The sequence below is a fragment of the Crocodylus porosus genome, unplaced genomic scaffold (assembly GCF_001723895.1).
Source record: "Crocodylus porosus isolate Cpor-Errol unplaced genomic scaffold, CroPor_comp1, whole genome shotgun sequence".
In the NCBI taxonomy this organism is placed as follows: Eukaryota; Metazoa; Chordata; order Crocodylia; family Crocodylidae; genus Crocodylus; species Crocodylus porosus.
Genome location: NW_017728886.1, coordinates 27,095,512 through 27,109,232, shown reverse-complemented (window position 1 = coordinate 27,109,232; position 13,721 = coordinate 27,095,512). Strand labels below are relative to the sequence as shown.

Genomic DNA, 13,721 nt, shown 5'->3' with positions numbered 1-13,721 from the left:
CCGGGGGGCTGGCAGGGGTCCCCCCATGGTTTCCTCCCCCACTCCTAGTACGTACAAGCTCCGAGTCAGCTGCAGCTCCCTGCTGCAGCCACTGGGGACTGTCCGAATCATCAAAACTGTCCTAATCTTTTCTGAAGTTTCGGAGAGCTTTGAATCGATTCAGCGCTTTACATTGGTCCCCTGATTCAATTTGGATTCGGAGGTTCGGCCACCGAATTGGGCTGAATCTCCTCCAAATCGAATCACCACCAGAAGCTTCACACAGCCCTAGTTTCCAACATACCAAATGAAAATTCCAGCCATCGGGCTATTGAGTAAGGGGTAGGGGGAGGAGGGGACAGCAACTGCTATTCCTCCTCGGTTTGTCATTTGAATAGAATTAAGCATGCTCCAAGAACATCGGCCAGACTGGAACTAGCGTGTGAGATACGTTGATGAATGACTGTTTAGTGAATCTGGTCAGGGCTTAGGCGAGCTGGTCGGTAGTTGAGTGGCACCCTTGAAACTGACAGGATTGTGCATACTCCCAGCTGCTGAATTTTAGGCATCCAGGGGGATCTTATCACTGGAAACTGTTTGCTACTTCTGCCTTTATTGCCAGCTATTTTAATCTGTGATGCCTCTTACTTTAAAGCAAGCTTAATGGGTGAACCCCTGGTCCCACTGAACATGATAGGAGTTTATATATTTACACACACTTTTTGTGTGCTGAGGAGGCAATGCAGAAATAGAGGGTGCAAGATTAAAGGACAGGACTGAGCTGAGGATTACTGAGTTAAAATGCTTGTTCCAGAAAAAGGGGGAGTGGGAAGAAAGGTGAAGAATGTGATAAAATGTGTAAAAAGCTATACATTTTGAAATACCCATTACTGGAGCATCCAAGTGTTGCTATACTGTCTTCATGCTCAGATAAAGTTTGAAGGTAAATTATTAGGTTTGAAGGTAAAGAAGATATTTTTTGGTAAAAATTATCATGGGAGAAGTGGTATTTGAGGCTTTTGGGGACAGAAAAGAGGGAATAGATAGTGATCAGGTAAGTATACAGTAGAAATTATGGATTATGTATCTGAACATTAGAAAAATGGCAGGAAAGAATATAAAAGGCTTTGGAAACAAGCTAGAAGATTCCTCATGCAACTCTTAACAATTCTGAATCTTTTGAGGGTCGTTTCATGTCCCTCGTGTCTTTATGAATAAGAAACCATAATTGAAAAAAAATTCAAGTGCATTATGATTTAACCTGTCTCTAAATTTCTTACAAATTCACCTAAATTCAGAGCACCCATTAAGATTAAATATGCTTCACTTATTTGGACACAGTCTTTTATAGCTTTTTGTCAACAGTGTCTTCAAAGCATATATTTTCTTTCAACAGCTAGTTACTTGAAAGCTATGCTTTCCATAGTTTGTTTTTTAATTGTTTGTTTTTTCCAGTTTGTTTTTTAATTGCCCATATTATTTGACTGTTCTGAATATAAGACAAAGAGACATTGAGATACTGTGATGATGCTACTGTCCCAATTTTCTGAGCTTGGGCTTTAAGATATGATGGAGTGAGCCACCGATTTTATATATTTTTTAAAGTCAGTGAAGATAAACAATGCTTAAATTGTGACTAGCATGTAAATTCAAAACATACGTTTTTGACTCTTCTTAATTGTTTCTTTTACGAGTTCGTATTAATAAGCTGGGGTATTTTGATAAAGTTACAGAGCAGAGTTTCATTGAGAATCAACAAAAAATATGCAAATAGTTTGAAGACAGATGCACCTGATCATCAGGATTTTCATTTGAAACCTTGTTAGCTTATTATATCCCATGAAAAAAATTTCAGGCAACACATTTTTTCTTGTCAGGAAAGTTTTGACATATGCCAATCCACAAGCGCACACAGTAGAATATCAAAAATCAGCACCAATTTAGCTAATGGCATGCACTTTGTTTTCAGGTTTCCCTAATACTTTAAGCACTTAACCATAGACTCTATTAAATACTATGTGTAGCTTGTGGCTACAAGCCAAAGGAAGCCCACATGACATTTAGTGCCCTTGTCTGCGAGTTGATAAGAGAGTCTGGATTCTCTAAACTCCTTAAGTGCTAAATGTCAAGCTGGAATTTGGTAACTACAGCTGAACAATGTGTGTTATTTAAAAATGCATGCTTAGTTCTAAGAGGTTTCCAAGCACACTAATGCTGGGGTATTTGAACAAGGTAATAGGCTGCTTTTAAAAAAGCTTTTTATTTTGCAGCTTAATGATCTCCATCTTGTTCAAATATTATTTACATTAGAATACATCTGATAGACTCATAAAGTTAAACATGCTACTCAATAAAATCGAAGAGAGCCCTGGCAAGCCTCAAAGAAGCCTTAAAAATGCTTCAAGCATTTAGACTTAAACACAGCACAATGTAAATTTTTTGTACAGCACCAGCGTGAATGTATGCCCAAGCATGGAAATAAAAGACAAACAATAGACAACCAGAGAACAGCACACATCCAGGTAAGGTACTGGAGCAGACCCCTACATGATTGGAATGATCCAATGACTACTCCGTACGCTTGCCTTGCCTTAGCTGTTCTTGAGCTGTGAGAACATTGTATAAAACTGTCTGAGTCTCTCTATAGACTGACCTAAAGTATCACACTGGCTGGCTGCTATTTATTCTCTGACAGAAATCAAATGTACCACCCCTTGTTTTATCTACAGTCCAGCAAACGTAGGCCTGTTCACTATAAACACTTTTTTACCCCTCAGTTTCATTAATCTCATACTTGTTTGGTTTCATTCCTTTCTCTAGTTTCTACTGGCTGGGGGGTTCCTGTACACCCTGGCAGGATGCAGGGTACTGTGGGTCAGGAGTGAGGGGCAGCAGCAGGGCTGGGAGGGCACCAGTTTGGGACAGAGGGGGAGACACACACACACATGCACATGACTCACCTGGGCCCCAGGGCCCCATTCACCCCAGGTCCTGCCCCACTCCTTCCCTCAGCATGGGAGTCTTGATCTGTCCCCCCCCCCATCCCTTTCCTCTCCCCCTACCCCTTCCCTTCCACAGACTTACCAGCCTGGCACTTTCTACACGTGCCAGGAGAAAAATTCCTGAGATCTGATCTCTTTCAGGAGATCATGAGTCAGAATTAATTTGACTTAGAAATCAGTAGTCTCATGATTTTTTTCATGAGAGTTGACAGTACTGCCCCTGTGCATTCAGAGCCCAGCTGCTCACCCCAGTCCCCAGTCTGTGCTGTTTCTACCCTATCAACCTTGACCAGTTATTTTTAGCCCCCCGACCCTCCTACCCAAGGATGGACACCCTTCTCCTGCACAGACCCATCCATCCCCCAAACCTGCTAGCCCTGCTCCCAATCCTGCTGGTCCCTCCCCCTGCCTTGAGTTATTCCAGTTTCCCTGTATGGCTTCCAGGACCGATGAAGAACTTTACATGCTGCTCCTGGTCTACATTCATGCGGCTTCAAAATAAGTCATCTGATTGTAGACCAGCTGTGGTAAATGCCCCTATATACCCATAGATTTCATAGACATTAGGGCTGGAAGGGACCTCGTAAGATTATTGGGTCCAGCCCTCTGGTCAAGAGGCAGGAAGCTGGCTAAGGTCAAAGGATCCCAGCAAGATAAACGTCCAAATGTTTCTTGAAAGCGCCCAGAGCAGGTGCTTGCACCACCTCTGGGGAGACTCTGTTCCAGGCCTTAGGGGCTCAGACAATAAAGAAGTTTTTCCTTATGTCCAGCCTAAAACAGTCTTACAGGAGTTTGTGACCATTGGACCTTGTCATCCCCTGGGGTGCTCTGGTGAACAGGTGTTCCCCCAGATCCTGATGCACACCCCTTATGTACTTATGGGCTGCCACCAAGTCACCCCTGAGCCTGCGCTTCTCCAGGCTGAAGAGTCTCATAGCTCTAAGCCTCTCTTCATAAGACTTGTTCTCATGCCCTCTGATCATAAGTGTGGCTCTCCTCTGGACTCTTTCAAGCTTCTCCACATCCTTCCTAAATTGTGGAGTCCAGAATTGGCTGTGGTATTCCAGCTGCGGCTTCACCAAGGCTGAGTACAGCAGAAGGATGACATCCTGGATTTTGCTTGAGATTCATTGGAAGATGCAAGCCAGAGTTTTGTTCGCTTTGCCAGCTGTGGTATCACACTGGTGGCTCATTGTGGCCAATCATGGCCCCCAAGTCTCTTTCAGTCATGGTGCTAGCAAGTGTAGCATTGCTGACCCTACAAGTGTGATGTGGGTTTTTATTCCTGAGGTGGAGCATCTTGCATTCTCCATATTGAATGCCATCAGGTTTTCATCTGCCCACCTTGCAGGCCTATCGAAGTGGGCCTGGATCACCAGCCTATCCTCAACTGTGGAGACGCTTCCCCAAATTTTGGTGTCATCAGCTAACTTGGCCAGTCCACTTTTGACATCAGTGTCTGGATCGTTTATGAAGACATTAAAGAGTACAGGTCTGAGAGCAACATCTTGGGGGATGCCACTAGTCACCAAGTGCCACATTGATTCAGTTTTATCAACTACCACTCTCTGGGTCCAGCCTCGGACCCAGTTCCCCAGCCATCGGACTGTGGAGTACCTGAGGCCGCAGTTGCTCAGTTTTTCCATGAGGAAATCATGGGACACCGGATCAAAGGCTTTTTTAAAGTCCAAGTATATGACATCAATCAACCTCTTCCCTTTTGTCCAAGTGATACATCACCTGGTCATAGAAGAAAATGAGATTGGTCAAGCAAGACCTACCCACAACAAACCTGTGCTGGCTGTCCCTCAGAATGTTGCCTTCCATTAGCCTGTCAAGAATGGTTTCTTTGATAATTTTTTCCAAAATCTTCCCAGGGATTGATCTCAAACTGATTGGCCTGTAGTTTCCTGGGTCCTCTTTCCTTCCTTTCTTGAAGATGGGCACCACACTGGCCCCCTTCCAATCTTCAAGTACTTCGCCTGAGCGCCACAAGTTCTTGAATATCCTCACCAGTGGCTGTGCTATGATGTCTGCCAGTTCCTTTAGCACTCTTGGGTGCAATCTATCAGGACCAGCTGATTTATGGGGGTCCAGCCTCTCAAGATGCTCAAAACTGTCCCTATAAGCAACATAGCTATGTGATGCTCCAAAACGACTACTTTCGCAAAACTGAGAAAGCTTATGATTAGTTCAGCAAAAAAGAAGGTGGAGAGATTACTTGAGTCTTTGTTATAAATATTTTCATCATGAAAAAAGATAATGGGTACTAAAGGAAACTTTATTCCAGGACAGAAAGGTATAATGAGAATCAATGCCTAGAAGCTAAAGCAGAAGACATTCAAATGAGTAATAAACCACAAACTGTTAACAGTAAGGGTAATTAGCCTCTGAAAATTACTGCGCAGGAAATTTATTTATTTACCCTCTCTTGGTGTCTTAAACTCAATGTGGGAGGCCTTTCTGTAAGATATTTTTGGGCTCAGTCAAGGGGTCAGGGCATGTGATATACTAGATGTCAGACTACATGACCTGCTGTTCCCTCATTAAACCTTTCAGTTCTATGATTCTAGCAACAGTACACAAAAAGTCTTTAGCTTCTTCAGGGCTAAGTGCAGACAGTCAAGGAGCCCAAGGCTAAATCAATTCAGTCTTTGCAGGACAGTCTAAGATTCAGAGATTAAACTGAGAAGCAACTGGACACACATTTACTTTTGATTCAGAAAATGCAGCCACATGCCTGTAGTGGCTTAAGCCAGAAGCTGAGGGCTGCTAGAGCACAGCTCTCTAATTCATAACAACATGCTAATTCATAACAACAGAAGTTTCATAAACTGGTTTGACCCAAATCAGTTAAATCTGATACTACATTCAACCAGGTTTAGCTTAAACCAGTGTGGCCGCTGGGCTTCAAATATCCGTTCTCAAGCAGCCTTCACCCTGGTGGCAAACGTGGGGCGTTCTCCGGATTAGTGTCTTTGACCTAGCAGGTGTCTCCTCCTCAACTTGCCTTCCCCGTTCTCGCCTGCCATGACTTGTTAGTTCTTCAGTGGATGGGGTTGGTTGTCAGGTTTGCTCGGTAGCCCATGGTTTGCCCAGCGGTCACTCATGGGGCTCCACCACCCCACACCCCAGCCTCATGCCCCCTCGTGTGCATTGTTCCTCTGTTGGTCTTGTCCCCTTCTGTGGAGTCGCATCCCTCTACTTGCCACCTGTTATGACGGTTCGCCAATGCAGGCCTGCTCTCCCTATTTCACCCGATCCTCCACCCCTTCTACCAGCAAAATACAAAGAAAATCTCCAAGGCTCTCCCTCGGCCCCATTCCTCAGGGATACTCGCTATACCATCCTCTCCTCAATCCCTTCATACGGGGAAACAGAACAGAAAACCATCAACAAAACATTAAACAGTGGACCATTTCCTGACGTGGCTACACCCCGCTCCCTCGTTTCTCTTCCCCCTTACTCTAGCTTGGGGATGCTTCTCCTGCCGCCCGTCATCTCTGTGATTCCCTCCCGCTCTGTCGTTGACCTGGCCAGGACTGATGGCAGTATCCGCCCTGATTGTAAGCACCCTGGGGCTTTGCTCAGGGTCCTCCCCTTCAGCATGGCTCCCCTCTAGCCCTGGTCATCCCAGTACTCCCATCTGGGATCTCGTTGAGCCTCCGATTCATCCCTGGGTCCTCTTTCGAGTTCAGGGTCCCTGCCGCTCGTCTGCCTTTCCTCTTTCGCTCCTGGCGGGATGCTCTGCTCCGACTTCTTGGGTTCTGTGGGCCTCATGGGGAAGGTCTTCTCCCCTCTCGATGGCAGCTGTAGCCCCTTTTCCCTCCTGCTTTCTCTTTCCTCCCCTTCTGCGGCGTCAGCTGCCATTTTTATCCTCACCGGCTGTTGCTCGTGGCTGACGTCACTGGACAGCCTTAATTGAATAAAGAGGCAGCTGATGAGCTGCGCGGGCTCTTCCTTCCGCTACTGCTGTGCTGCGTCTCCCACTGTAGGTAAGTACTTATTATTATCTCTTCCCTCTCCCTTCCTGGGACAACCCATTTCAGCCATTTTGAAACTGGTTTCTGTGCACTGAATTTCTGTTCTGTTACAGGTTTAAACCAATTTCCAATTACTTAAACAGGTTTATGTGTAACTTCTGTCACTTCACATGTGCTCTGGGTTGTGGGGAGGGGGGCTTTAATTAGAGTGACTCTTGGGAGCCACTATAATTAAAGCACCTACAGTGTCTCATGTATTCTGCTTTCCATGCTTCAAAATGGCAGTGGGGATGCTTTAATTAAAGCTTGTTCGACAAGGCTGCTGGAGTGTGCTAATTAATCAAGTCTGCTCTAATGTGTTTTAATTAGAACATGTTGGAGTAGGCATTGTGTATGTGTATAAGTGCCCTTGTGTGGAAATTTTCATGTACATAGCATGTGCTCTGCAGAGCTGAAAAGATACTGTGTATTATTTTACAATATAGGCAAAAATAACCCGATCCTTAATACTCTATTGCATAACTTTACACAAAATGCTGATGAGGTTATATGTTATAGTCCCTAACACCACAGTGAAGCAAAGGGAAGTCATCATTTTAAAAAGAATGGCACTATATGCACAAACCAGCAGTTTAACTCAGACCTCCACTTTTTTCTTGGTTTTGCAAGCTTTCTAACTTTTTGACACAAAGCCATAAATTAGCTCACAGTGGAAAAACTATTCCAGGTTCATTCAAAAAGTGTGCAGATCTTGGAGATGCATCTGGACTGAGTTTAACGTTTATAATAAATCCAAATCAGGTGTGTTTCATGAGGTTTCATACCATCTATATTTATATTACCTGCAAGATAAAATATATATCTCTGCATGTCTGCAAAGGAGGACTCTGTAGTAATACAGAGGATGAGGGCAAAGAGCAATAGCCATGCTTTAACTTCTACCATAAGCAGAATTTGCAGCAGGGTATCCCACAGGAAACCACCACTAATTCAGCTCTGGTAAGTGCTGAGCAGGGTAAATGCCTATTTTAAATATAAGACAAACTTTTTAAAATAAAATAGTCCTTCTAAAAATGGTCTGTCTTAAATTTGAGTGAAGAAACTTGCATGTGCCATAATGTTTATATCTTTGTAAATATGTCTTTACTTGACGGGGGGTTTTTTTGCTTAGATTGAGGAACAAAAAATTGGGGCAGTGTCTTATATTTGAAGGAATAAGGTAGGTATTTCCAGTTCAAAGAGAAAAAGCATGAAGCAGTATAAAAATCTCCCCAATGTTGGAAGCCTCCTCCAGTCCTAGATATCATAATAATTTTGCTTTCTGTGGGAATACAGTTCCAGAAATATCACTTTCCATACAGTTTATTTCTCTGCTCCCAAGCTTAGAGTATACCCCATCTATACATAGCACCTCTGTTTGTTTGGGGGGTTTTGGTGGTCTAGGGCTGGCAGCAGGCAAATTTATAGTTTCCTTCATCACTAAATCCACAAGTCTGATCTGGTGAGCCTTACATTTCTCATCACCGCCTGAAAAATATCTGTATTTCAACCTAAAAACAATGTTCAAACAAAATGGCAAAACTAAAACAGTAGTAAAATATGGTCTTTTGTATTTCATTATTGTTCCCACATACAGTAACAGGTTCAACCAGTCTCCAATAAGGTAAGATGTCCAATTATTAAAATGCATTAAAAACAGCCCATAGAAATAGCACTGTCCCCAGAATCCACTTGTGTACCTCTCACACACACACATACACACACACACACACATTCACTCACTGTGCCAGCACACCAAAGTAACAGGAAAAAAGCAGTAGAAACTTCTTTTGACTCATTCAGTAAAATCATCACATATGATGATTTCATAGTTTCTAGGGTCGGAAGGGACCTGAGCAGATCACCAAATGCGATCCCCTGCCATGGCAGGAAAGAGTACTGGGGTCAAACGACCCCAGCAAGGTGTTCATCTAGCCTCCTCTTAAAGACCCCCAGGGTAGGAGCCAGCACCACTTCTCTTGGAAGTTGGTTCCAGAGCCTAGCCGCCCTGACCGTGAAGTAGCGCCTCCTGATATCTAACCTAAACCTACCCTCTGCCAGCTTGTGACCGTTATTCCTGGTCACTCCTGGCAGTGCTCGGGGGAACAGGGACTCCCCCAGTGCCTGCTGGTCCCCTCTGACTAGTTTGTAAACGGCCACTAGATCCCCCCTCAGCCTTCTCTCATGGAGGCTGAACAGGTTCAGGTCCCGTAGCCTCTCCTCATAGGGCCTGCCCTGTTGTCCCCTGATCATGCAGGTGGCCCTCCTCTGGACCCTCTCCATGTTGTCCACATCCCTCCTGAAGTGCAGCGCCCAGAACTGGACGCAGTACTCCAGCTGCAGCCTGACCAGTGCCGCATAGTGGGGGAGGATCACCACCCTGAACCTGCTTGAGATGCATCTGTGGACGCATAACAAGGTGTGGTTGGCCTTCCTGACTGTGTCCCCATGTTGCCAGCCTATATTTATCTTGGAATCAATAGTGACTGCAGAATCCTTTTCGGTACTGATGAGAAGGGAGTTCCCCAGCCTGTTGGTATGTTGCTGATTCTTCTTTCCCAATCATTATGTGATTTCATGGGGTATGATGCCATTGGGATGTCTATTTCTGGATCAGGTCATAGATGAAGCTAAGTAAATGAATATGGTGGATTTCCAGTGCTCTTGTAGTCTGGTACTGACAACTATGTCTAGTAATTTAGGTCCAGTCTCTGATTCTGTTCTTGTACCCTTCTCCATTGATAAAGCCCATACAATAGGGTATCTAGTCTGAGGAAGGCAAACAGAATCTGCATCCATGCCTGGTGGTCAGCCACGTAATTGAACTATGGGCACAAATTCATACATGGATGGCAGAAGGAAAAATTTCAAAATTTAGATATTTTCAAGATGTATATAAATGATTAAGTCTTTTCTGTTTCCTTTAAGTACAACATCACTTTTCTCTTGCCACCCCACTGCTTTCTGCTAATGTTTGTTCATTATGTGTTTTCACGTATATTGGCTAGCATCCTTCCCAGAGATCCACAGATGCTGTTAGTCTAAGTTGTGAATATACGCTCTAAAATCTGGTTTCCTGTGATACAAACATCTGCTGGATGCGTTATAGAGTTTAAGGGTTCATTAGCCAGACATTCTGCACAGACATCAGAAGGTCTGGACCAAATACCGTATACCATTATCAACCAAGCTCACATAAACTGGTATAAGTGGTCAGAAACCAATTCAAATCTGTAACATAACAGAAGTTCAGTGCACAAAAACCACTGTCAAAATGGCTGAAACTGGTTTAAGATAAACTTGGATGGATGTAGTATCAGACTTAACTGATTTAGGTTAAAACATTCTGTGCTAGATCCCCTCTAGTTTCAAGTTAAGTCACAGCTTGCCAGCATCCCAAGATGATTTGTACTTCCCCCACAAACCCTCCCCCCTTGCAGGGTGAGCTGTCTAGCCTGGGCCCAAGCTGTCTGCTCCAGCCAGGGGGTATGTTCTAGTGCACCCTGGCTTCTAGCCTGGGCTACTGCTGCACATGTCTGCATTTCCAAAATCAAAATGGAACCTCTGTTCACTTGTTCATCAGTTCAATCTAAGCAGTTTAAACTAACCTGCAAAGATTGAATTGATTCAGCCTTGGGCTTTTTGACTATCTGTACTTAATCAGGTAGTCTATAGTTCTATAGTGTGTACAGCAGTTGCTTTTTATGCCATTTAAAGCACTTTATTGCTGTGACTTAACCAAAGTGCTTAGCTTTACAGTACTTTAAAAATGGGTACAGCACTTTAAATTAACCCTTGTTAAATGAGGCATTAAATTTGAAGTGCTATATTTTACAGTGCTTTAAGTTACTTCTATAAGCTGGTCGAATTTGTGGCGATTCGACCTGCATATCACGGGCTTTGTGAGCATGGTTAAAGCTCCTCAGCACCACCGGGGTAACCCAGGAGCACTAGCCAAACCTGCAAAAGCTGGCAACTCACTCTGCTCCCACCAGCTGACTGAGATAGCAGTGCATGCATGCACACATACAGAAACTGACCCTTTATGACTGGGAGAGACCAGATGCTTGGACATGCCATGAGCAGGACACGGACACACACACGCATGCGTGCACACACGCAGACACACACACACACCCGTCATCACAGCTCTGCCTTCTTCACTGATCTGCTGCTGTCTGCAGTCCCCTCCAGCCCCAGGAGGCTGTGGTATGCCCCCTGCCTTCTAGCTTGGAAACTGCAGGGAGGCTTAGAGGTTCCCCCTTCCTCTCCTCAAAACTGCACTTCTGTCATGTTTAAGAGTGCTTGAAATTTATAGTGCTATAAAAAGTGCTCCAAATTACAGCACTGTAAAACGTGCATGGAGCACTTCTGTACACACCTTTAGTCTACAGATCTACTACACCAGGAAAAATTGTGTATTTATTTACAAACAGGCACCTGTGCATGCAAACTGGGCAGACAATAAGTATACAATAAGCCAGTCAGGTTGGAGTTGTGTAAATTTCAGTCTCTTCCTTCCAACTGTTTCACAGATGACTTCTTTATTTCTCCCCATATGTCCTTTCCCAGTAAAACTGCCCTCTTCCAAAATCTTACTGGCTGAAAACATGTACACTGATTTAGCAGAGTAGGAGAAAATTAAATTTAGCAAAAATAGAATTGTCTGAAAATTTTGAAATTCATCAATAGCCTTAACTTGGATCCTTTGCTTTGCTTCAGTCCTTCTATTGCATGTCTAAATTCCACTGAATGTAAGATAGCGTTGACTTTCCTTTGTTGGGTGACCACCTGGCCCTTTGTTCATGAGGATTCAGATTTCAAAATAATCTTAGCTAGTAAATATTCCCTTTTCCTTTAGAAACATGGGCATCCAAGGGCGAACAACTTGTGTCAAATGTGATGTTATTCTCTCTCTTGTGCTAGACTCTGTACTCTTCCCTGGTTTACCAATATGGCTTCAAAAATTAATCAGAGCAAAATAATTCCTTGAGGGTACAGCCTGGGTATACAGTGCAAAATGCAATATTTGACATCCATTTTCTGTTTCGGGAGACTTCATCTCTTGCTTTAACTAGGATTCAATGTCAAAACTAGCTCCATTAAACCTCAATGGTAACAGAAAAAAAAAGCCTGTACTATTCATGGATATCCTTAACACTACTAGGAAAACATTTTAAAAAGTGGTAAAATGTGTTTATACAACATGACCTTCTTATGGTTGAAAAGGTTCTGTCCTTGCTGAATTCAGCCTAAGGCACCTGCCTCAGACTTTGACAGATGTACAGATTGCTGGAGACACATTCTCAATTGCCAGCTTTATTGGCAGACTGTTGTTATTGTTTCAATGACATACTTTATTTTCAGTTTACACAGGAGGTGATCAATAATAATACAGCTATGGTTTGTATTGGCCTCTCTTTCACTTCTACAGCAGCAGCTCATTGTTTGTAATAAAACAACAATAATTTATACTTTTCTGCTCCCCAAACCTCAAGAAATCTGTACAAAATAGCAGTGTTTGGACTATGGATAACAAGATTCCAGAACATTTTTTTACCTAAATGTGAGACTTGCTTCAGAAGGGCCAAATTGTTTAATTATTTTTTCATGTGGAAATATATTTAATTTAAATGTCATAGAGGGAAATCAAACTACCATTCACACTGGGGGGTGGGGAGGGGAGGGGAGGGAAGGGCAGGAAGGGAGAGGTGACTAACTGTTGCATTTGCCAAAACCAATGAACATTGCACCTTGCAAGTGCCCTGTGCATAAGCCATGAATTGACAGAGCCTATGGTCAGGCTGTTCAACAAGCTTTAAATAAAGTGCCTCCAGTGCCATTTTGAAGCATGGAGTCGCTGATGCAGGAGATGCTCCTGGTGCTTTTATTAGAGCGGCTTTTGGAGCCGCTCTAATTAAAGCGTCCCACCCCCCAACTCCTGGAGCACGTGTATAAATGACTCATATTTTCTAGTTTTAAGTTACCTGTTCCTTAAACACTAAAAGTCCTAAATTCAGCCACAACGGTATAAAAGTCAAGCATTTGTGGATGAAAATGAATATTTTTACTAGGACAGATTTCTTCTCTCTGATCATTTCTGTTTTCTCTGTAAAATTACATCCATGCTCTACTTATCACACAGGCTGTGGAAATCTGCAATGAGGACTGGAAAGAAGAAAATATTGCCTGTTGCAGAAATCCAATGGGTAGCACCAACCTAAATCTCCACCTTGACCTCAGGAAAGATAGTATATTTCTAGTAGTATTTCTTGGGAGATCTTCTGCAGAATATTTGTTTTCAGTGTACTTTAATGAAATTCATGGAAGCAATCTAAGCTCCATGGGGGTAAGGTGAAGTTTTCTTCTGTTTAAAGGGCACTCTGATTAGACAGGCATAATCTGTTCTGACACGGGACTGAGAGGTGAGACCCACTGAATCTTACCTTCATTTCTGATATTGATTTTCTCTGACTTTGAACAAATAGCTGAATTTTGATTCAGCTTCCATAACTGTAAAATGTGGACTACAACATTTAGGTACGAGGATTACTTAATGTTTGTAAAGCATGTCAAGACTGAAAAATGCTGCATAAATACTGTTGTTATTCAGAAGTGTTTACTTTTCTTCCAGTACTGAATGGGATGAATGTGGTAGTCATACATGTATCCTTAAAAAGAAGAGGGAGAAGAACTGTCCCAATTATCAAAACATTAG

At 43.2% G+C, this 13,721-nt stretch overlaps 1 long non-coding RNA gene across 1 annotated transcript in view; it reads left to right on the top strand.

Moving 5' to 3' along the window:
* The window catches only part of LOC109307457, a 65,453-nt gene extending 52,275 nt beyond the window's left edge, over nt 1-13,178 (top strand). The window contains exons 2-3 of the long non-coding RNA XR_002100270.1: nt 8,408-8,465; nt 13,149-13,178. This is a non-coding gene — a long non-coding RNA (uncharacterized LOC109307457). The remainder of the gene's footprint in view (nt 1-8,407; nt 8,466-13,148) is intronic.
* Nucleotides 13,179-13,721: the final 543 nt, after the last annotated feature.